Source organism: Ambystoma mexicanum, chromosome 8, assembly GCF_040938575.1.
Source record: "Ambystoma mexicanum isolate Mex_15411 chromosome 8, UKY_AmexF1_1, whole genome shotgun sequence".
In the NCBI taxonomy this organism is placed as follows: Eukaryota; Metazoa; Chordata; class Amphibia; order Caudata; family Ambystomatidae; genus Ambystoma; species Ambystoma mexicanum.
The window spans coordinates 1,477,947,670-1,477,969,958 of record NC_090929.1 but is presented as its reverse complement, the minus strand read 5'-3'; positions in this window follow the sequence as shown (position 1 = coordinate 1,477,969,958).

Here is a 22,289-nt window from a genome sequence, read left to right as displayed (position 1 = left end):
TGAGGCAACGTCTCGAGGGATTGCTCAACATGACTGCTGCGTATAGAGTTTTTCTGATCTATCGAATATTGCCATAATGGGTGCTCTTCCGGATACAGTATTAGGACTCCTATATTATGAAAGTGGTATCTCTCCATTAAATGACCAACTGAGAATCAAGCCCTTACTAGTCTGGTTGTTTATATTTCGGAATGACAAGGCCATCTGAACAGAATTATCTGAAAGGATGTGCTGATTTTAGAGTACAAATCAAAACCAAAATGGATACATCAGTTATTTAAAGCACTGACTAACGCTGCGCTGTCTAATTCGGTGAAAGACCCCCCTCTCCACACCGCCTATTAAAAGGAAAATATCAGTGGAACTCTTTCAGAAAAACCTAAAGAGGTAGGCAGCATGGTCTGAGGGTGAAAAATCAACTGTGTTAGATTACTTACCTTTTATGCATCCTATTTGTGTTGACATATTTTATTTATTTTGCATGCATAATATAAGGGCAGGGATGCTAATAATGAAGCTAAATTTCAATCAGTTGCCATTCGCTGAAAATAGAGCAAAATGGAACACGGCCAGGACACGTCATGCTTGTGTGACAATATTTCTTCAGAATCTAACAGATATGCCTTTTTCTGCTCTTGGTACACATCACCTAGTCAAGGATAATTAATAGCCCTTTTAAATATTTTAGGATTTTGACAGTGCAGAGTGGCATATAGACACCAAACCACACACGAGACCACAAGTTGGAAGGCATGCTAGACATTTGATGCTCACAAACTCATGCAAGGACAGCCCTGGACCCACAATGCATGTCACACAACAATAAACTGGCTCAGTGGCCAAACCATTCCCTAACAACCAGTATGCCCATAATACACAGTCACATCAAAGTAGTCATGTTGAAACCAGAAAGTAAAGTGCACTGCAAGAGAAATACTCATCTTACCTCATCCCATGTGAGCCTGCATCATCAGAACCGTGCAGTCCACCAAACTCCCTGTTTTCCTGTGCATGCATATAGTTGCAATTTCCTTCACAATTCCTGCATCCATCATTCCATGCCAAAATCATCTGTAGAGAAAAACAATTCAATGTGAGTGCCGGCAACACATCCATGCACACAAACATACACCAACATGTGCCCCACTGAGTGACATGCTACAAATGCATACACCAACTCACCAGCCACCCATCACCATGTGTCCTGGCACACATGCAGCCACCTCCGCCCACTTCACGCCAATGCAACATGAACAACCCACACAGTTATACCTGAGCCACCCACAACCCCTACACTGCCCGCGCTCTGAGTGACATGCAGTGAATGACCATGTTTCACTTACCCATCATGATGGTACCTTCCCAACACATACATCTGGCCACAGTCAGCATGGCACTGAGGCAACCCCCAAGAAGAGAGCATTGAGAGGATGGAAACCCAGGAGCACCTTTGTAGTATTGTCAATGCCATGATCTGCCTTACCTTCATCAATGTGGCAGTGTGACAATGCAGTAAAGACTGGCAGTGGAGACCACAATGTTAAGCCCAAGAAGAAGTGAACCAAAAATCTCACGAATGGCACAGAAAACGGGATCTTGCAAAAGGCAGCACTTCACAGAGGCAGCTGTTAGACTGGAAGGCAGGTCACTGAGGCAACTGGCATGAAACACATAAGCAGGCATGAGAAAGCAATGATAAGCAGAGGCCAGAGACAAACATACACAAAAGGGAGCATGCAAAAGGAAAGTGCAATGGAAGTCAGACTTCGGTGGTAATGAATTAAAGTGGCTGAAATGTGCATTGACCTGAAGTTAGCATATAAATTCCCCCAGCAGCTGTCAACATGTCTCATAATAAGGGATGGTGCACCCTGCAAGGTACATGGTCACCATGGCAACCAACAAAGAATAGACATTAATGCGTGCCTGCTGTCTGTAGAGTACATTGCATTACAGCAATGCTGGTATGTGTGTGGGTTGGTCTTGGGACAGTAACCCCAGAAGGAGAAGAAGCACCACGATTGGACTACCTTTGTGGGTAGGAATTACTATTAAAGATTCTTCAACGGGAAGACATGTTGCAGCCAAGACACATCTGTATAGTGCAAGGAAATACTCACCACCACCACCTTAAAGATGTGACACAGCACACAAACAGCCGGGGCAGTCACCCACATGACAACTCACCAATTAAGGACCAACGGGCATACCCACCCCACACTAGGCTCCCGCAACCAGTGCCACCATGATTATCTTGAAAAAACAGCATGCATACACAAACCATCCTAACAACAACATGTGTCACATGCACCCACAAAGCTGGACCCGTTCCCCCCCAAACAAGTAAAATGAAAGCAGTACCAGACTCCATGCCACAAAACACAACACAACTCACACCCTGAGTGCATTTCCCTAACCTGCTCATGTTATCCACCTGGCTTTCATCCACTGCATCTCACCTGCAAATACATTTGAAAATCACAAAGATATGCATTGCAACATCTACAAGATACTGGCCATCCATGACAACTCATGAAAGGAACACAAAGGTAGGTATGCACCACCCAGTGTACAAGGATCATAGAGTGCAAGAGGGAGACATGACACAGAGTGGCGATTGATGAGAAGTGGAGTGTTGAAAGAATGAGAGAGAGGGACAGGAAAAAACATTGCAAGGAGGAGACTGTCTGGAGCGAAGATGAGAAAGGACCTGACTGACATCACAGTGTGTGAGGGCAAAGACAATCCGCCCTAGGGAAGAAGATGGAGACATGAAAACCTCTTTAAGTAGCATCCTGGTCGGAAAGCACGGAAGGAACATAGATGGACAAGAGCTACATCTAGTGGTACATGAAGGACAAAGGTAGGTGACAGTGAAGGGCAGACTGGCAAAGAATGGAAACATGTGAAAGGTCAATCATCAGTTCTACACCAGAAACAGCACTGGCAACATCCACCATAGTATGCAAATCACCCAAAGAACCATGTACACTACACCCCTGAAAAGAAGGCACTCCAACCATATACCCAGACTGGCACCAACCAACATATACTCAGGTACTACAACACTGCAAATGGACCTACGGACAACATGCAGCTGTTCCCTCACCCCCCAACACACCACACACTCTGATTGAGACGGTCCCACGAGGGTGCACTTGCAACTCAGAGGGGGAGAACAGATGAAGACAAGCTGTTGGGAGTGGATGATCATACACATGCATGGGTCCCCAATGTGGGCACACAAAGTTCACTCGCTGGCAGAGGCAGATGACACGAAGAAAGAATCAAAACCAAAGAACATGTAACCAAAGAACATGTAACACATCCTGGTGCACATAACCAACAAAATCAAACACTGTATTAAAAGTGTCCTCATTGTGTAACACAGAACCAGTCAGTCACAGGAACACATGTGCATATTTGTCTAACCCAACATGCATCAAGTGTGACAAACATGGCCTGTGGAATCAATGCACGCAAGAGGCCAGAATGAATATCCATAGTTTATGTCATGAAGCACTGCAGTGGAGGATGATGATACATGAGAATCAATGTGTGTAGCACATTTTGAACAGTGGCATGCCTGAGCAGGTCGTGGAAGTGTAGAATGGAGTGGATTGTGAAGTGGCACAGGTCAAAGAGATGTGTGCACAACAAGTACCCCTGCAGGCCACGGTAGGAAACATGTGGACAAGGGGAGTGGAAGGGGGTCAGTAAGGACACATCATCACGGTTGGTCATGCAGATGCACAGTTAATGCACGCCATCAATTGGTACAGATATCCAGACTCAATGAAACATTGCCAATCGGTAAAGAGTGTATTGTGCCATCTATTCACTTTCAATTATGGTGTCAATGATATAAGTGCATCCACACAAACAATGCACATGCATTGAAGTGTAACTGCACATACACACATGCATGTGTACAGACACACATCTTCCCAGACATTCCGCAAGACACTAGGTTAAACCACCAGTATGTGAAGATGTGTACTGCATGCAAATACCATGGTGACCAATAACACAGACACAACTTGCGAGTCAAAGCACATGTTTACCTGCTGACTGAGCTGGCATGATGTGATTGCCTCATCATCTCCACCAAGAACTTTGCTTCCAAATGCGTGAGAGGAAGGCCAGCGCCTGGCAGAGGGCATTGGGAGTAGGGATGCTAAAGTGTGCATGGTGTACATCGCATGGAGTGCAGTCACTGCATGATTCTGTAGCACTGCAGAAACATGGGACAATGCATTACAACAGCCTTATTTGATAATCATGCATAAAGCACACGTGTTAAGATTCACTTAACACAATGTTACCTGCATATGCCCTCCTGTTTTCCATGATGCAACCATGGCAGTTGACATCACTGTGCATGGATGCTGGTCCCCAACTACATCCATCATGCCCCTGAGAGTGCAACTGCACATGTCAAGGGACCCAAAAAAAGAAAAATGAATAAAATCCACCTTGGAACGTTATCAAAAATAATAAGCCACAGTGGAATGTAATGAACCACCAAAAAGTGTCCATGCAGAATCAAGGGGAGCCAAAAAAGCAAAATAAACTCTGGTCATGGGTAGGGTGCTTGTCAATGTCCACATGAGTGGACCAGAAATTAGAGAAAAGGAAGAAAACAAAACTCTCCACGGGCTCATGGACCTCATGGTAACAGTGGACAAGGAGACGGGTATTTGCTGGGACCCGCATCCTGTGGTTGATCAGCAGGAGAATGTGGTGTTGGAGCCACACTGCACAGTGCCGAGGCCTGATCTTCAATGAGCACGGCCAGACATGACAGAGTTGAATGCACCAGCACAGTGATGTTGGTGAGGTCTCCATTAATTTCCTCATGGATGGCTGCATAGTCTGTATGTTCTCTCACCGTGATGCATTGAGTTGCTCGCATAGCGTCTGCCCGAAGGCATCCATCTCCTCATGGATCAGTGTCCTAGTGGCTGACAGTTTTTCATGGCTAGCAGTTCTCGTGGTGAACATTTCACGCCTCAGGGCTTCACTGTGTGCCTGAAGATCAGCCCGTCGGCTCTTAACTTTTGCCTCCATGTGCAGTCTGTGGGAGCACCAGCCTGCACATGTCCCCCACATGTGCAGGGCCAATGGCGGCCAGATGCAAGGTTCCATGCCAATAGCTGTGATGCCCCTGTCATTGGCTGCAGGTCTGCAACTCTTCCGTGCACATCAGCCCCAGGACCTGAAGCCAAATCATGGGAGGGTGGCCTTGCAGCTGTAACCCTGCAGGCGGGGGGACAAACACTGACTGGCCCAGAGAAGCAAGTTGCCCCCTGTAGATCCATTCATTAGACCCCTCACCTTTGCCCTCTTTGAGGCATGCACATCAGGTTCAGCATCAAAGCCAGCTGAGTTAGAAGAGTCTGGGGGAGTCTGCAGCATGACTCAGGATGGTCTGGAGCAGCAGAGGAATCTCACGGCCTACCACACCCCCCACTGGTGGTCTGATGCACCATTAACTCTTCATCCTCCTCCTCTGCATCTGGTGCATCCTCACCTGCACATGGACAGCGAAAGACATATTAATCCGTGTTCAAAGAGACAACAATGCAGATATGCTTCAAGGTGCACTCTAAAAAGAAATGGCATGACACGCACCTATCAGACATTGGGCATTCACACACTTGGTCCAATAAGCAACATATGCATGGCATTTGCTGACAAGTGACACCTCCCCTACCCATCATGTCCATACCAGCATTGGACACATTGACATTCAACAGTGGTGTAATCGCGGAATGAGGGGCCATTCAACTGTCAAGTCGCCAGACATACCAGGGGAAAAGTAAAGTAATGCACATGTGACATTTGATGTTCAATGACATAGCATGGGAACAGCCAGACATCCATATCCACAGACAACACCACGGTCAATACAAGACACACTAATCAGGTCTGGGACAGGGAACTGGAGAAAATGAGGACCTGCAAGAAGGTGTGGAAACGGAAGAAGCCCATGAGTAGGTACACCCGAAAGTGTGCCTTCTTGTCAAGTTCTGTGAAGTGCAGAGAGACTGAGAGTGGATTGGGCGATGTAAACAAGGTCCACCGATCCACAAGAGGGTGAGTCGGGTGGCCCCATGGAGTGGGCCCAGAGTGTGGGAGGGTAAGAGGGAGCATGCATCACAATGAGTAGATTCTCTATGTCACTGGAATTGAGTGAATCTGTATATGGTCTGTGGACACTCATGCAACTACAATCTGGGAATACGTCAATGTGCATTGACAGACAGCTCAGATATGCATCGTGACAAGGAAACCATTAGGAGCAGGTGCCAAATGGAACATGCAACTCTGCATGACATGGCATGAAAGCTAAGCTTTGTCTGCATGCACAGGTCTAGCAGTGCAGAGTGAAACGCAACAAGAATGTAGCACCCAACAGTACATGTAGGTGTCACATGGTGCACATGTGCCGGGGGAGTAACCTATGGGAGATGTGTCCTATCACACAGACACGTGCCACAAATGGCAACCACAGGGGCTACACCCAGTATGATGGCCATTTGATATGAGTCTTCTATGTCACAGGACATGCTTTACCCAGGGGTGTTATACAAATGCAACCAAATGTGTCAATACACATGTGATGTGGGCAATTCATGGCTGGCAAAACACAGGAGGTGCAATGATGGACACTTACCTGATGTGCCCTATTAATTGTCCAGGCCTCCCACACCATGCACCTGTTCAAGGAGGATGAATTGACGTGTGGCCTCTTCATGGAATGTCGGCTGCTCCTCCTCTGCTTGACCCCCTCCATTTGCCATTGCAGAGGCCAGGTTGACACTCAGCTTGTGCTTGGTGTGACGGGCGAGATAATTCCAGCGCTTAACAACCTGTTCCGCTGTGCGCATCTCCATCCCTGACGTGATGCCAGTGCACCATAAGTTGTGTGTGTGTGTATGTGTGCACCCTACATACAAGCACATGTCATGATGGGGATCACTCATGTAGTCAATGAGGATCTGGAGCTCCTCATCAGTGGAGTTCTTCTTCCTCTGCGGGCCAATGTCATATGCCATGTGTTGGGGTTGAGCCCCTTCCTGCTGTGCAGGGTGTCCCTTCCTGCCATGAGTGGCACGGGGTGTTGGAGTTGCCCCTGTCTGGCTAGAACCATGTTGGCATCCAGGTGCTGAGCCACCTTTGGACTGGGGCATGCCGTGTCCTCCTGGGGCTGGGGCAGATGTCTCCATACCACGTCCCCAACCCACTTGGGCTAGGGCAGATGGCTCTACACCAGTCTCTGACCCTGTGGGGCTGGGGCAGGTGTCTCCACACCATGTGCCTGACACCATAGGGCTGGGGCAGATGTTTCCTCACCACTTCCCCCACCCCAACCCTGTCTGCCCCCTTTCCCTCTTGGGGCCTTTCCACTCATGTCACGGGTGTAAGCGATCAATGGAAGGCACACCAAGCTATTGTCTGGGGCAAAATGAGTAAGGGAACAGTCTACGTGATGTGCGACGTAGATGTGCGGTCCAGCAAGGCTCAAATGTACCCCGAAGTGGAACAAATGGGGTACCCGATATGCAGTGGCACCCAAAAATAGAAAAATTACATACGTGACAGACTGCAGGCCTCAAAATGGGGATAGGAAATATGCATGTATGTGCAGAGGCATAACCCCCCAAAAGAAAAAAAAGGTACACTACCCAAAGGGAACGGATTGCGTGGCACCCCAAAATACGTGTAAACCACTACTGTGTCTTCGTTCCTTCACACGCACAGCCAGTGATGTGTTTCCACGTCCTTATGTATCCCCGTCAATGCTGTAAACCCCATAGGCATGCTGCGTGAAGGGTGTGTCATGTAATTTACGGGCTGAGGACCTTTACTCTGTTTTCGGCTGCCTGCATAGTGGGACACAGAAGAGCCATTCTCCTGCTTCTGTGCCATTTTGCCTGACTCCTCCTGCCCTGTGCTGCCTCCAACATTGCCATCTGCTGCTGCCTGGCTGCACTGCGTTGTGAGTGCCTGTGATCCTGCCATTGCCTATGCTCCTGTCTCTGGCCCTGTCACCACCTCAGCTGCTGTTCCAGACTCCCACCTCAGCATACCACCACCACTGCTCCACGGCCCATCTACAGGACCAGTTTAGTCACCCACACCTGCCTCTGGGGTTGCCATGTCCACACCATCTTTCTCAGACCAGAGTGGCAAACCCATGGCAGAAAAGCAGAGGTCTGTTAACTACAGCTACAAGGAAGTTGGCATCCTCGTGGGAAAGGTCCTGGAGAAGTATAAAGCCCTCTATGACCCAGCGAAGCAACGTAGCAAGGAAGGACATCGCCAGGTCTGGGAGGACGTGACCACTGCCATTAAAGCGGCATGGGTGGCAATCTGCTGCTTCAAGTCCGTACACAAGCACTGGGAGGACTTCAAATCCAGGACCCATACCAAGGCCCTGCGTGCCATTAAGCAGAGTGCAACCATGGAGGTGCACTGTGCACGCAGGTGCAGTCTCTCAACAAACAACATGCAGGTCCTGGCCAGGTTCTAACCGGTGCTGCATGCCCAGGTCTGCGAGTGGCAAGAACGTCTGGAGTCTGCTGGTGAGTAGGCATGTGGTGCAATGGCCGATCGGACATGTGTGTTGTGCATGTGCATGCATGTTTGTGTTGTAACCCTTATGTTGGCTGCATGTGTTTATCAGCGTTCAACATCAGCATCCAGTCCCATGACAATGCAGCCCATGTAGGAGGTGTGATGTATATGTGGATTGGACATCCGCTGCTATATGCAGTGAGTGTCATACAGTTTGCCAATCATGCACATGGCATGTCACTAGTGGATGAGATGTGCTTGGATGCCAAGTCTGCCAGATGAGTATGTGGTAGCCAAGTCATGTGCATGCATGATGTCCATGTTGTTGCGCCGACATAGGCACTTTGTGTCTATGCATCCCCCACATATGGAGGTGACATGTACATTTGGATGTTTGGCGTTGTTACGTTGCAGCATTGTTTTTGCCAGCACTCTGATGTGATTGATCATGGCACTGCTTGTGCACTCAGAGTTAATGTGTGTTCATGCCATTTGTATAAACCTGGGGCTATGGCATGCCAACGTGTGGCTGTGCTATTTTGGCATGCATGTGCTGCATGAGCACCAGACGGGTTGTGACAGAAGCATGTTGGTGTTGTGATTGTGTGGAGAGGTGCCCATACAGGTATTTGCATGACCATGCTGGGACGTTACAATTATGGTTGGCTACTGGTGGTCAGGTTTCCAATGTGTGTCTTGTCTCCAATGTGTCCACAGCAGAGGGCCAGCACACCAGTGCTTCCATGCATTTGGTGTGTGTGCATCCTACCAGTTAACTGCCTTCCCATCTCTGTGCCCCTGTGGCAAGTATCCCATGGATGTGCATCAGGTTGCAGTTGTGTCACGTTCACTTTCCCATTGGTACATGTCATTCATCTTGGTTTGTTTCTGTGCAATGCCCATATTTTGCAGCCTTTACATGTGTATGTGTCATGACTGTGGTTTGCATCGTGCCTGGGTTGTTGTGTCTGTTTGCTTGTTGATTGCATGTCCTTGTGTGGGGTTGTGGATGTTGTTGGTTGTGCCTTTGACAAATCATGTTGCTGTGAATGTTGTTGCTGCCACACCAGCTTCACGGCACTACACTGATGTCACTGTTGTGTGCCTCCTTTACCACAGTTGCTGCAGCTGATGAAGACGGCAGAAGTGGTGCTGTGGAGCATCGATGCAGGGAACCTCCTACCAGACAAAGGCGCAGGCCCTAGCCACTCCGCAGTGAGAGCTCATCTTCGGGGAGCGATGTGTCTGAGGTAGCACCTACAACATCAGGCGTGGCTGCTGGGGGTAGATCCATGGATGTGGTGGTAGCGGACTCCTCAGCAGTGGTGGGACAGGGTGGTGGCACTCAGGGGCCATCCACGGTAAAAGACACCCTGGAGGCATTTAGGTTGACTCAGGGGGAGGTGGAGAAGGTGGCCGTGGCAGCACAACCCATGGGGTCAGGTTGGGTTGTTGAGGAGGGAGGGCATGCTGCAACCCTGTCCCAGGGGCATGAGGCTGTGCAGGCCAATGTGGAGGTACCTCTGCAAAATACTGTCCCTGGGCCATTCGATGCAGTACTGCATGCCTTCCTGGATGCCTACACCGAGACCAGCAGCCCATTACCAGCTGATTTGTCCATCACGGAACATGTGCTACCTCTGCTGGCAGGCCTGATGAGGCGGGCCAGAGGCATGCGTAATGTTAGCCAGGCTACTCACAACCTTCTTGTCCATCATCACAATGAGCTGTACCACGTTGCTGCCTTGATGGCAGCAGGCCTGTTCCTTGATGGACGCCATGGGCTGTTCACTGCTGTGACCTCCTCCTCGCCTTCCTCCTTTGTTTGCCAGTCGTACTCCGAGGTGCCTTCCAGGCCACATAAGAGCATGGTCCCCTGTACACCATTCCCACCCACAAGACCCATCTAGGGGAGCTTGTATCCCTGCCCAAGGTGGGAGTCACAGGTACGGCAGCTGAGGTGGTCACCGTGCCTACCCAGTCACCAGAACAGGCACAGGCAATGGGGTGACAGCAGGCAACACAGAGCAGTGGAGGTAACGTACCCTCCCAACGAAGATCATCAGGTCAGAGGGCATACCAACGCAGAGTGCACTGGGCTCAGTGGCAGCAGGTGGCATCTAGGAGTAGGCATAGTGTTGCAGGGCAGTCCACCACAAGGAGGCATACGGCTACGTCAAGCAAGCAGGACCATGTGGCAGTGCTCAATGCTATATCTTACGTGTTTTGTGATTACGAGAGGCAGCTGCTGGCATATAGGTAGCAGGCACGTGAGGCAGTCGTGATGGTGGCCAGGGCTGAGGTTGCGCTGCATCAAGCGAGGAGGTGAGCTGCCATCCTGAAGGCCACTTGCAGGGTTGTGCAGGAGGCCAAACTGCATATGGTTTCCACCTGACAAGCCCTCCAGGAATAAACGGAGGCTGACCTGACGGAGGAGGATGTGGTGTGTGACTCAGCCCTGGTCAACAGGTTGGGTAACATTGGGGATGAGGACTAGCCCGCTGCCTTTGTATATACTTATTTAGGTATAGGTTTAATTGATTATTATTTTACTTTTGCCCCATCCCTGTTTTTCATGTATATAGTTATTTAGGTATAAGGTTCTTACATTTTTCATCATTTGCCACAGACGTCTTGCACCTTCCTTCCCTGATTTAGTTGTATGGAGTTATATTTCATACAGGTTTTATATGGTTCCATTCCACACTTCATGCAGATCATTTGTTTGTCTGCCAAATTCATTGTTGACATTTCACACAGTGCATCTCACCATTGCAGGTCATATGTATTGTGGCCTGCCTGTGTGTGATGCTGTTGTTGTGATGGTTGTGAGTAGAGGCTTGCACATGTGCCTGACATGTGGGGGTGGGTCGATCAGAGAACATGGGGTTTGCACTGGGTGTTTTGAATTGCATGTACATGTGCAGCTTCACCGTATGTTTGGCCTCAATGTGGTTGGGGACCGGGGTTCTGGTGTGTGTGAAAGTATGTTCATCCGGGTATGGTTGCATTGATGTGTGGATGTGTTTTTTCTTTTTTCTTTGACTCTGACTGTGGATGCAATATTACCTGTTCCTGTGTGTTTGCATAATTTCACATTGTTTTCATTTCAAGCCCACTGTTGTTCATGTGTGCGCTTTGCACATGCTTGGAATTGTGCATGTGACCATGCTCTTTTCACTGCATTGTGTATTTCGCATTGCGGTTGCTGCGATGGGAGGTGGTATCACTGTGGATGGTTGGCCTGGTCACGTCACTTGCACATTGCTTCATCATTGCTGTTTCACTCCCATGTCATGCGCACACGCCCATCAGGATGTGAAGTGACACACTGCCTGCTCTCATGTCTTGCTCCACCTCTGCCCCTGGAATGCTGTTGGGACCCATGTTTGTTCATTTTGTGTGGCAGCACACATTTCCTGTTTCAGTGAGTCATGAACTCTCTGACTGCCCTCACATAACCCATGCAGGGCTGGTCAGGTTGTGGTCCGTGACAGGGACTTTGCCACCCCTTCCACCCAGCTCATTTATGCTCCGGCTGTAACGTGCTAGGTCATTATTTGTTGATCTGGCCAATGTTCAAATGGGTTTACTTCTGTCCTGAGGTCACATTCATTTGCTGTGCTTTGGTGCCTTTGCAGTGACCCATGGCCAACATGCACATGCCACTTTGCATTGCATTCACTTGTCACATGTGGATGGGTGGCCACAGTGTTGTTGGTGCAATAGCGTGCTGTCTGGCTGGTGTGCTGCAGATTCCGGTCTGCAAGGGAGTGACAGCAGATGGTCCGGTCCTGGAATGGTGTTCGGTGCTTCCTGTTGATCAGGTTGGCGGTGGGCAAGTTAAGGCTCAACTTCATGATGGATGCAGACCACAGAGGTTCAGGTGAGTTGCAGCCATGCATTGTACTTGTTCTGTGGGAGACTGTCAGGGGGCGGTCTGGGGGTAGTGTCGGAGGTGAGGCCAGTGTGGGGATGGGAGAGTAGTGTCAGGTCTTGGCTGGGGTAGTTTTGGAGGTGAGGGGGACTGGTGGGTGGTGTGTGGACATGAGGGGGCTGGCTGGAGTAGTGTGTGTCGGAGGAGAGGGGGGCTGGTCGGTGGTGTCTGTACTTGAGGGGGATGGCTGGTGTAGTGTCAGAGGTGTGAGGGGATGATGGGTGGTGTCTGGACTTGAGGGGGATGCTGGGGGGAGTGGCGGAGGTGAGGACAGTGTGGGGAGGGGAATGTACTGTCAGGGGGCTGCCTGGGGGGAGTGTTGGAGGTGAGGGGGGTTTATGGGTGGTGTCTGGACTTGTGGGGGCTGCCTGGAGGTAGAATCAGAGGCGAGGGGCCTGGTAGGTGGTGTCTGGACTTGAGGGGGCTGGCTGGGGTAGTGTGTGAGGAGAGGTGGGCTGGTCCGTGGTGTCTGGACTTGAGGGGGCTGGCTGGGGTAGTGCTGAGGTGTGGGGTGCTGCTAGGTGGTGTAGGGACTTGAGGGGGAGGCCTGGGGGTAGTGTCAGAGGTGAGGGCAGTGTGGTGAGGGGAGTGTACTGTCAGGGGTCTGCCAGAGGGTAATGTCGGAGGTGAAGGGGGATGGAGGGTGGTGTCTGGACTTGGGGGGCTACCTAGGGCAGTGTGGTGAGGGGAGTGTACTGTCAGGGGGCTGCCTGGGGGTAGTGTCGGAGGTGAGGGCAGTGTGGGAGGGGGCTGCCTGGGGGGAGTGTCGGAGTTGAGGGGGGCTGGTGGGTGGTATCTGGGCTTGTGGGGTCTGTCTGCAGGTAGTGTCACAGGTGAAGGGGGCTGGTGGGTGGTGTCTGGACTTGAGGGGGCTGGCTGGGGAAGTGTTGGAGGAGAGGGGGGCTTGTGGATGGTGTCTGGACTTGAGGTTGCTGTCTGGGGTAGTGTTGGAGGTGAGGGGGCTGGTGTCTGGAGTTGAAGGGGGCGTCTGGGGGGAGTGTCGGAGGTGAGGAGAGTGTCAGGGGGGTGTGTACTGTCAGGGGGCTGCATGGGGGTAGTGTTGGAGGTGAGGACAGTGTGGGGAGGGGAGTGTACTATCAGGGGCTGATGCCTGGGGTAGTGTTGGGGGTGAGGGGGGCTGGTGGGTGATGTCTGTACTTGAAGGGGCTTCCTGAGGGGAGTGTCAGAGGTGAGAGCAGTGTGGGGAGGGGAGTGTACTGTCATGGGGCTGCCTGTGGATAGTGTCGGAGGTGAGGGGGGATGGAGGGTGGTGTCTAGACTTGAGGGGGCTGGCTGGGGTAATGTTGGAGGTGATGGGGGCTGGTGGGTAGTGTCTGGAATTGAGGGGGCTGGTGGGGTAGTGTCGGAGGTGATGGGGGCTGGTGGGTGGTGTCCAGACTTGATGGGGCTGTCTGGGCTAGTGTCGGAGGTGAGGGCAGTGTGGGGGGGTGTACTGTCAGGGGGCTGGCTGGGGGCAGTGTCAGAGGTGAGGGGGGCTAGTGGGTAGTGTCTGGACTTGAGGGGGCTGGCTGGAGTAGTGTCAGAGGTGAGGGGGCTGGTGGGTGGTGTCTGGACTTGAGGGGGCTGGCTGGGGTAGTGTCAGAGGTGAGGGCAGGGCGGGGAGGGGAATGTACTGTCAGGGGGCTGCCTGGGGGCAGTGTCGGAGGTGAGCACAGTGTGGTGACGGGGGTGTACTGTGAGGGGACTGGCTGGTGTAGTGTAGGAAATGAGGTGGGGCTGGTGGGTGGCGTTTGGACTTGAGGGGGCTGCCTAGGGGGAGCACAGAGGTGAGGGGGCTGTTGGGTGGTGTCTGGACTTGATGGGGTGGCTGCAGTAGTGTCGGCGGTGAGAGGGACTGGTGGGTGGTGTCTGGATTTGAGGGGGCTGGCTGGGGCATTGTCATGGGTGAGGGGGGCTGGTGGGTGGCATCTGTACTTGAGGGGGTTGATGTGCAGTAGCGGTATATGCCGGCAGATTCGGTGCCTAGGGTGTAGGGGATGGACTCGCAGTTTTGCAGGGTTGCCGCCTTGATTTACGAGGGAGCCTGCGTGTTTTCATAGGGGGTGCAGCCTAGACTTACGAGGAAGCTCTCATGTTTTCGCTGGGGGTTCCGCATTGACTTCCGTAGAAGGCTGTGTATTTCCGCAGGGATGCTGCCTCGACTTATGTGAAAGGCTGCGCATTTTCACAGGAGTGCAGCCTCGACTTACGAGGGAGCTCTTGCGTTTTCACAGGGTTGCTGCATTTACTTGCGAGGAAGGCTGCGTGCTTTTCGCAGGGGTGCAGCCACGAATTGCGGGAGAGCTATTGTGTTTTCACAGGGGGCTCCGCATTGACTTACGTGGGAGGCCACGTGTTTTCGCAGAGGCGCTGCCTCGACTTATGTGGAAGGCCACGCATTTTCACAGGAGTGCAGCCTCGACTTTCGAGGGAGCTCTTGTGTTTCACAGGGTTGCTGCATTGACTTGCGAGGAAGGCTGCGTGCTTTCGCGGGGGTGCAGCCTTGAATTACGAGGGAGCTATTGTGTTTTCACAGGGGGCTCCACATTGACTTATGTGGGAGGCCACGTGTTTTCGCAGCGGCGCTGCCTTGACTTACGTGGAAGGCTGCACGTTTTTGCAGGGGTGCAGCCTCGACTTACGAGGGAGCACTTGTGTTTTCGCTGGGATGCATTATTGATTTGCGAGGAAAGACATGCTTTCTCAGGGGTACAGCCTCGAGTTACGAGGGAGCGCTCGTATTTTTGTAAGGGTGCCGAGTTGACTTGCAAGGAAGGCTGCGTGCTTTAGCATGGGTGCAGCCTCGACTTGCGAAGGAGCTCTCATGTTTTCGCAGGACTGCAGGATGGTGGATCACGGGTTGGACGTGGAGGTTTGTGCTTAGGTTGGGATATGGCTTGGTTTTTGGTTTGCATGGGGGCATGTTGTGGGGTTTCCTCGCACAGTTCGATTCCCTTTGTGTGTCTCCTAGAAATGGGCGTTTGGTTCCATGAATACGCGGAGCACGCAGATTTACTTATGTGTGCAGGCTCACGCAGTGTCGTTCTCAGAGCGTGGCCCCTTGCAGGAGTAATGCGCGCTTTTCCATGAATCAGGCCCAAGGGCTCTCAATATGCGCCTCTCACCGTGAAACACGCATTTTGAGACCCTTTGTGTTTTTGGTACAATTTAAATTTGGGGCATGATAGGGCAGCCTACCCAACTGCCTCAATTGCGACTCAGCTCTTTACAATCTCTGGTCTGTAACGCAGGTCACTGGTTTACTACCATCACTGCAGATATGAATGGAGAATAGAGTTCTTTGAAAACTTTAATGTATTGTGAAAAATGAAGTTCCTAGTAGTTGCAGAATGAACACCACAGACCTGATTACAAATGCATTTTCTGTTGGTGCAAACGTTTTCTTCGTTGGTAATTTGCTCTACAGTACAATACAGCTATATTACAACTTTGTTTGTTTACATGGCTATGTTTAGCACATGTAAGTATCTATCTGGGCAATTTGTGCTTTTTTTTATTTTTTATTGTACAACAAAGGAATACGGTGCCAGCATGGAAAGTGAAACGAAAGGACTCAAGGTGTCACGTATTCCATGGGTTCACTTTGCAGCAATGCGAGCAAAGCCGCACATTAAATGCCGCATTCACAAACGCAAGCCTTGCAGTATTAGAAACTGACAAAAAGCATAAAGAAAAATGGTGAAGAGAATAAATACAATCAAACGAACTCCAGTGCTTTTCCTAGTCCATAAAATAAGCTCCACATGCGAAACCTAGCTCGTGCAAAATAAGAGGAGTCAAATAGAACTATACGGCAATATGGGGCAAATCCCTGTTAATCAAATATTTTTTACTTGCAAAAAAACCCCACGCTTGTGTTATCCCTCCTCTCATTTTCTATTCTGGCAGGAGAGGGGCAGGGCTTGCCCATTTTTCACGAGTGCGGGTTTGTAGAGGGGCAATCGAATAGACGCTTGCTCTCTCCCTCCCTCCGTGAACAGGGACGTATCCATCTTGATAGCGGGACACTACGACTCCCCTTCACATCCATTTAGGAGGCGCGAGATAAAGCAGACGGGACTATTGCCGCAAGTAAGCCGGTGAGCATCCGGCCGCAGGACAGGAGCTTTTACTAATCACAATATGCTCCACTTTCCTTCAAACCTTTGTCAACATGTAGATGAGGTTTAAAGTAGGTGAAAAACGCCCCCATAACACTGCGGCGCGCGTCTCTGGTACAAAGCAGAGACGCGCAGTGTGTACATTCCTATTGGAAGCTGTGAGACTGATTGCACAGGTGATTAGAGATGAAAGCGCCGATTTCACATATTTGTCATATTCTCCATATGGGCTGGTGGTGAACACTTCTTTGTACTGCCGAGTGAGGGTAGACACAGCCGCCCCTTCCGAACCTGCTCGTCAGAGGGAGTCATACAGCCCCTCACCTGGATTATCTTGGCGGCACAGACGAGACGACCGTGCATTGCCTAAAGCAAAGTATGTATTGTTTTCTTTTTTTTTGTGTGAAGCAGGTGTTAAGTGTTTTATCGTAGCACATCATATTCAGATGCTGATAAGGAGTTGGAAAACGTTTTAAAAATGACAGTAAAACAACATTGCATTAAGAAAACCTGGGAAAAATATATGTTCTTGTTGAAGACCTTAGAGCAAGAACTAAAAATGTACCGTCACATCAATGCAAGGTAGTATGAAGTGTTCTTCTATAGTGCTGCGTCTAGCATTTTGTTATGATTATGGCAGATTTACCGCTGGCGGAATTACTGCACAGTAAATCCACCGATTTTTGGCAGTAAAGGGGAGGATTTACCTCCAGCAACAAAGTGTCTGATTCACCTCCAGCGTGTTGCTGGAGGTAAATCCTCCCCTTTACTGCCAAAAATCGATGGATTTACCAATCAGTAATTCCGTCGGTGGTAAATCTGCCAAAAATACCTATGGAGTCCTAAGGACTCCAAAAATGCGGAATTACCACCACTTGTAATGTCGTAGAAACTCCACGGGACCAAGTGGCGGTGACAGTACATCGGGTTTAGTGCGATTTTGGCATATCATATTTACCACCAGAATATAGCCAAACTTGTAATGAGGCCCAAATAGTCTCCATAATATGGCATTGGCACTGTGATCGGTCCTCCGGATTATTTGCCACGCTGCAACAGCATGATTGCTCACAGACCACAAGCCACTCTTCTGTCTTCTGCAAACATGGGGTCCTTTGAAAAGAGCCATGGAGAAATGCTGGACGGGGGTGTAACCTATAAGAGGCACACTCTGAGCTGCATCCATGCTTGACATATTTATAAGGCTTCAGAATATGAACGTGAGCAGTTTATAAATCTTTTAGCTTCTTTTGCGTTTCCTCCTGGGGAGCCAGTAGCTAAAGCGATTTCTTTTATTGCCCTGATCCAGAATCAAGTTGCTTCCTTCTCCATTTCTAGGTCTTGATCAACAAGCATTTCCACTGTGAATCTGTGTATTGAGGGCCTGATCATCCAGACCAAATAGTGGTCCGGCACTTTCTGTCTCTCACTTTAGTGTACTGCTGTAGCATTTTGGATATTCTTGTCTGCAGTGACACCCAGACCTGGCACCATCCTTTCTGATAGCAGATAATGATCCAAGAACGCAAACACATAAAAGTGCAACAGAAATGTTGCAATGGCTCAGAGAGCTGTGTATAACTGAATAGTCAGGGCAATTAAAAGTTCAAAGTGGATTCCCTTCACCCAAGTGATTTTCGTAGCTTCCCTTCCCATATCAGAAAAACAACGTCTCTAGCTGGCAACATCTCATCTGACCAAAAATACCAATAGACTTTAAGGTTTTGCCTTGGCCTGTTCTCTTATGTACCAGGAGTATGTGGGGGGGGTCCCCACTTTTCTTCTCTGCCTCTGTTGGAACTCGTTGAGAGATCTGTTCTCCTTCAGGTTTCCCACCATCTCTTATGATTATGGACCAGTGTATAGATATTGATATTGATATTTTATTTGTATTGCGCTCGTACACAAGTGTTTCAGAGCGCGACAAGGCAAGGGAGCGGAATAAGGGAGAACAAAAACAACGAACTTACTAGGCCCAGTGACATTGAGAACACACAAGTGCATGGGAGAGGAAGAAGAGGGAAGTGCTTGGGAGGGGGAGGAGGAAAAGTGCTGAGCAAGGAGAAAATAAATAAAACATAAATAAATAAATAAATAAATAAATGCAACAAACAGCGGTAGTGCAGCCAGCAAGTGGCAAGTGCTAGGTATAAGGCAGAAGACAGGGTGTGCCAGATAAGTGCAGAAACAGGTGGGGGGACTGTAGGGTTACAGATACAGACCCCAGTGCAAGGGATTGCTAGGAGACAGTGCAGGTGGGTGGCAGGGTGAGCAGGTACCTGGGCCCGAAAGTCAGAGGGTGACCAGATGCACGATTCCGAGACAGAACAGATCAGCATGGGAGAGGAGGAGAGAAGGTAGAAGCAAAGCGGAAGGTCTTGAGGTGCATCTGGAACTGGAGCTGGTTCTCCTCAAGTTTCAGAGTGGCGGGAGGCTGTTCCAGAGGGAGGCCCCAGCTGAAGACAGAGATCTACCCCCAGCTTGTTTCTTAGAAAAACGACTGACCCTGAGGGAGTTAGAGGTGGAGGAGTGAAGAGCTCGGGAGGGAAGGTATTTACGGAGGGAGAGCTGAAGGTATTTGGGGTCCATGACCCAGAAAGCCTTGTGGGCAATGCAAAGGGTTTTGAAGTTAATTCTTGCAGCCACTGGGAGCCAATGGAGAGATTTCAGGGCGGGAGGGATACGATCCCAGGGCTTGAGGCCAAGGGCAAGTCTCACAGTCCTGTTATGGATAAGTTGAAAAGGGCAGAGAGTAGAAGCAGGTAGATTTAGAAAGAGGCTGTTGCAGTAGTCCAACCTAGAGAGAACCAGGGCTCGAGAGACAGTGAGCTTCTGGTGGAAGGAGAGGAAAGGTAGAATACCTCTAAGGAGGTGCAGTAGGAAGTTAGATTTTTTTGAGACATCAGAGATGTAGGCAGAGACGGATATTGTGGAGTCAAAGATGACCCCGAGGTTCTTAGCCACACAGGTTGGGGTAGGAGGAGGGCCAAGGGAGGCCGGCCAAAGAGTGATAAGAAAGGAGGGTGCAGGTGTGCAGATGAGGAGGATCTCTATCTTGCTGGCATTCAAGCAGAGATCATTGGTGGCACACCAATCCTGAATGGCAGATAGGCAGTCGGAGATGAGAGAAGGAGAAGAGGTGGCCGAGGAAAGCCTGAAAATTAGTTGAGTGTCATCAGCATAGCACTGGAAATTGGAGCAGAAAATGGCAATGTGGTGGGCAAGAGTTGCCAGGTATTTGGTTGAAAAGCAAGGGTGAGAGTTTAGACCCCTCGGGAACACCACAGGTAGAAGAGGAGATAGATAACAGGAAGGGCTCAAGTTTGACCTGGGAGGGTCGATCAGAGAGGAAAGAGGTCATACAGGCCAGAGCCTGATCAGTGATACCCAGGTTGAGCATGATGGTATGGTTGACCATATCGAAGGCAGAGGAGAGATCGAGTAGGATGATGACAGAGACGATGTTCGAGTCATGGTTGGAGAGCAGATTTTCACGGATGTTCAGGAGAGCAGTTTCCATGCTTCTGGCCACTATAAAGCCAGACTGATGGTCATGGAGACAACCAACAGAGTCAACGTGAAAGTTAGCTGTGAGATACCCAGCTTTTACAGAAGTTTTCCCCCAAAAAGGAGTGATAGAGATTGGGCGATAGTTAGCCGGACAAGATGGGTCAGCCGTGGGTTTTTTGAGAAGAGAATGCACAAGAGAGTGGTTCAGAGGGGAGGGGAAGGCTCCTGAGGCAAAGGAGTGGTTCCAGAAATCTGCCAGGGCAGGAACAAGTGTCGAGATGTTGGCATTCCATGTTAAGAAAAGGAGAGACCTGAGTCGAGGTTAGGGAAAATCCCAGAGGCTGTGATGTTGGCCAGGCGGGTGTGATAAACAAAGAGGTATCCATGCTGCAAACAACTCAATATGTTGTATATATTACAATTATTTTAGAAAAATGGTATTGTGCAAAAAGAGTCATGGAGAGTATCTCAAACGTGAGTACATTTTTATATATATGCAATAAAAAAGAGTTTTAAAATTATTTGTTTGTCATATAGACGAAAACAAAACACATGTTTGCCTGGGATAGATTGTGAGACAATTACTAAATCAAGACAATAATAATGTAGAGAAATATATATAATATAATACATTGACACAAATGACAAGAAAGCCAAAATGTAAACCAAAACCAAAATTATGAAGGTCATACATTGATTATTTACAAAAACAAAAGCCAAAATTTAGACTAAAACCAGAATTATGAAAGTCATCAATTGATTGATTACAATCCATGTTGTGTGGTACCACAAGGTATAATTGATAATACCCTGGAGAATGAGGCACGATTAATTAATAATCATGCCTTAAGTGTGCCTACACAAACTTTTGAAATCTAATGGTTTAGCAGTGGCACTTCTTTTCTTCTGGGCATTGATACACATTTCGGCATGCCAATAGTGATGGCATCCATACACGCCTTCCTCAGGGCAGGAAAAAGAACTCTGCAGGGGGCAGAGAAAGATTGTATTGGAATGGTATTGTGAAAAGAGTTTGAGATACTCAGGAGTATATTGACTTCACTGCCCATCGTATTCAAAAGATCCCACATGTCACTTACCTTGTACTTTTCACAGGGGTTGTGTGGGTGTGTCCAAAATTACGGGTTCCTCACATTAGGGGACAACCCTTCTCTCAAAGTCCGCCTGGTAATCCAATAAATGGTAGCTAGAAAAAGACAAATGAGCGTATCTTTTATGCTCACCTGGCTCCCACAGAGGCGTCGATCTGAACTGGACAGCTGCGGTCTCCACCAATGTGACGCGTAGGGCCGAGATGACTTACTGGACTGGCCCACCTATCTTCGTTTGCTTGGCCCGTAGGAATATTCTTCTGATGGTTAGAAAAGATGAGCTCTCCATCCTGCATTGAGCACAGGGGCGCATTGATAACCGGTTGCTTCACTGGCTCGAAGGAATTGGTGAGTTCCAGAACAATATTGACTCCAAAAAGTATGTAGTTCGTAAGAGTTCAAATGCCTGACTTTCACTCTTGTCCGATTCCTTGCAGATTGCAGCTTGACCCTAGTGAAGAGTTCCTCGTGGCAACCGGTAATATTCTGGTAAGGATTTGTATTTCCAACACAGTTCGATAAATAATGTCAATATGTACCTGTTGCTTTCTCCCTTATTCAGGCACTGAGAGAAAGTATGAAGTCTCAGGGAATAATACCTCCGGCAGTAAAATCAGGTAAGTCTAATGTGGTGAGGAGGGTTCCCCGTGATAGTCCCTTTGTTTCACCTTGCTGTCCTTTTGTTTCCCCTTAGGGGCCGGGGTTCGGCGAAGATGCAGTGGAAGCTGCGCCGACCCGTGAAGAGGAATAGTACCCCCGGTGGTAAAATCAGGTAAGTCTATGGGGGGGTTACTAATATTCCTCTGTGTATTCCCTTGGCTCACCTTTCTGTTCTTGTCTACTCCTTAGGTGCCGGAATGCAGCGGGAACATGCAGGAGGATGTGGTGGAATGTGAAGATGCTGCGAAGGCCGGTGAGTTCAGCGCGGCGCTGCAGCAGGCGAGGCGATGCGCATAAAATAACTTCTTTCTTCTAGCTCGAAGGCGCGATGGATTGGGAATTCAGGTAAGGATCAAAGGTATTGCT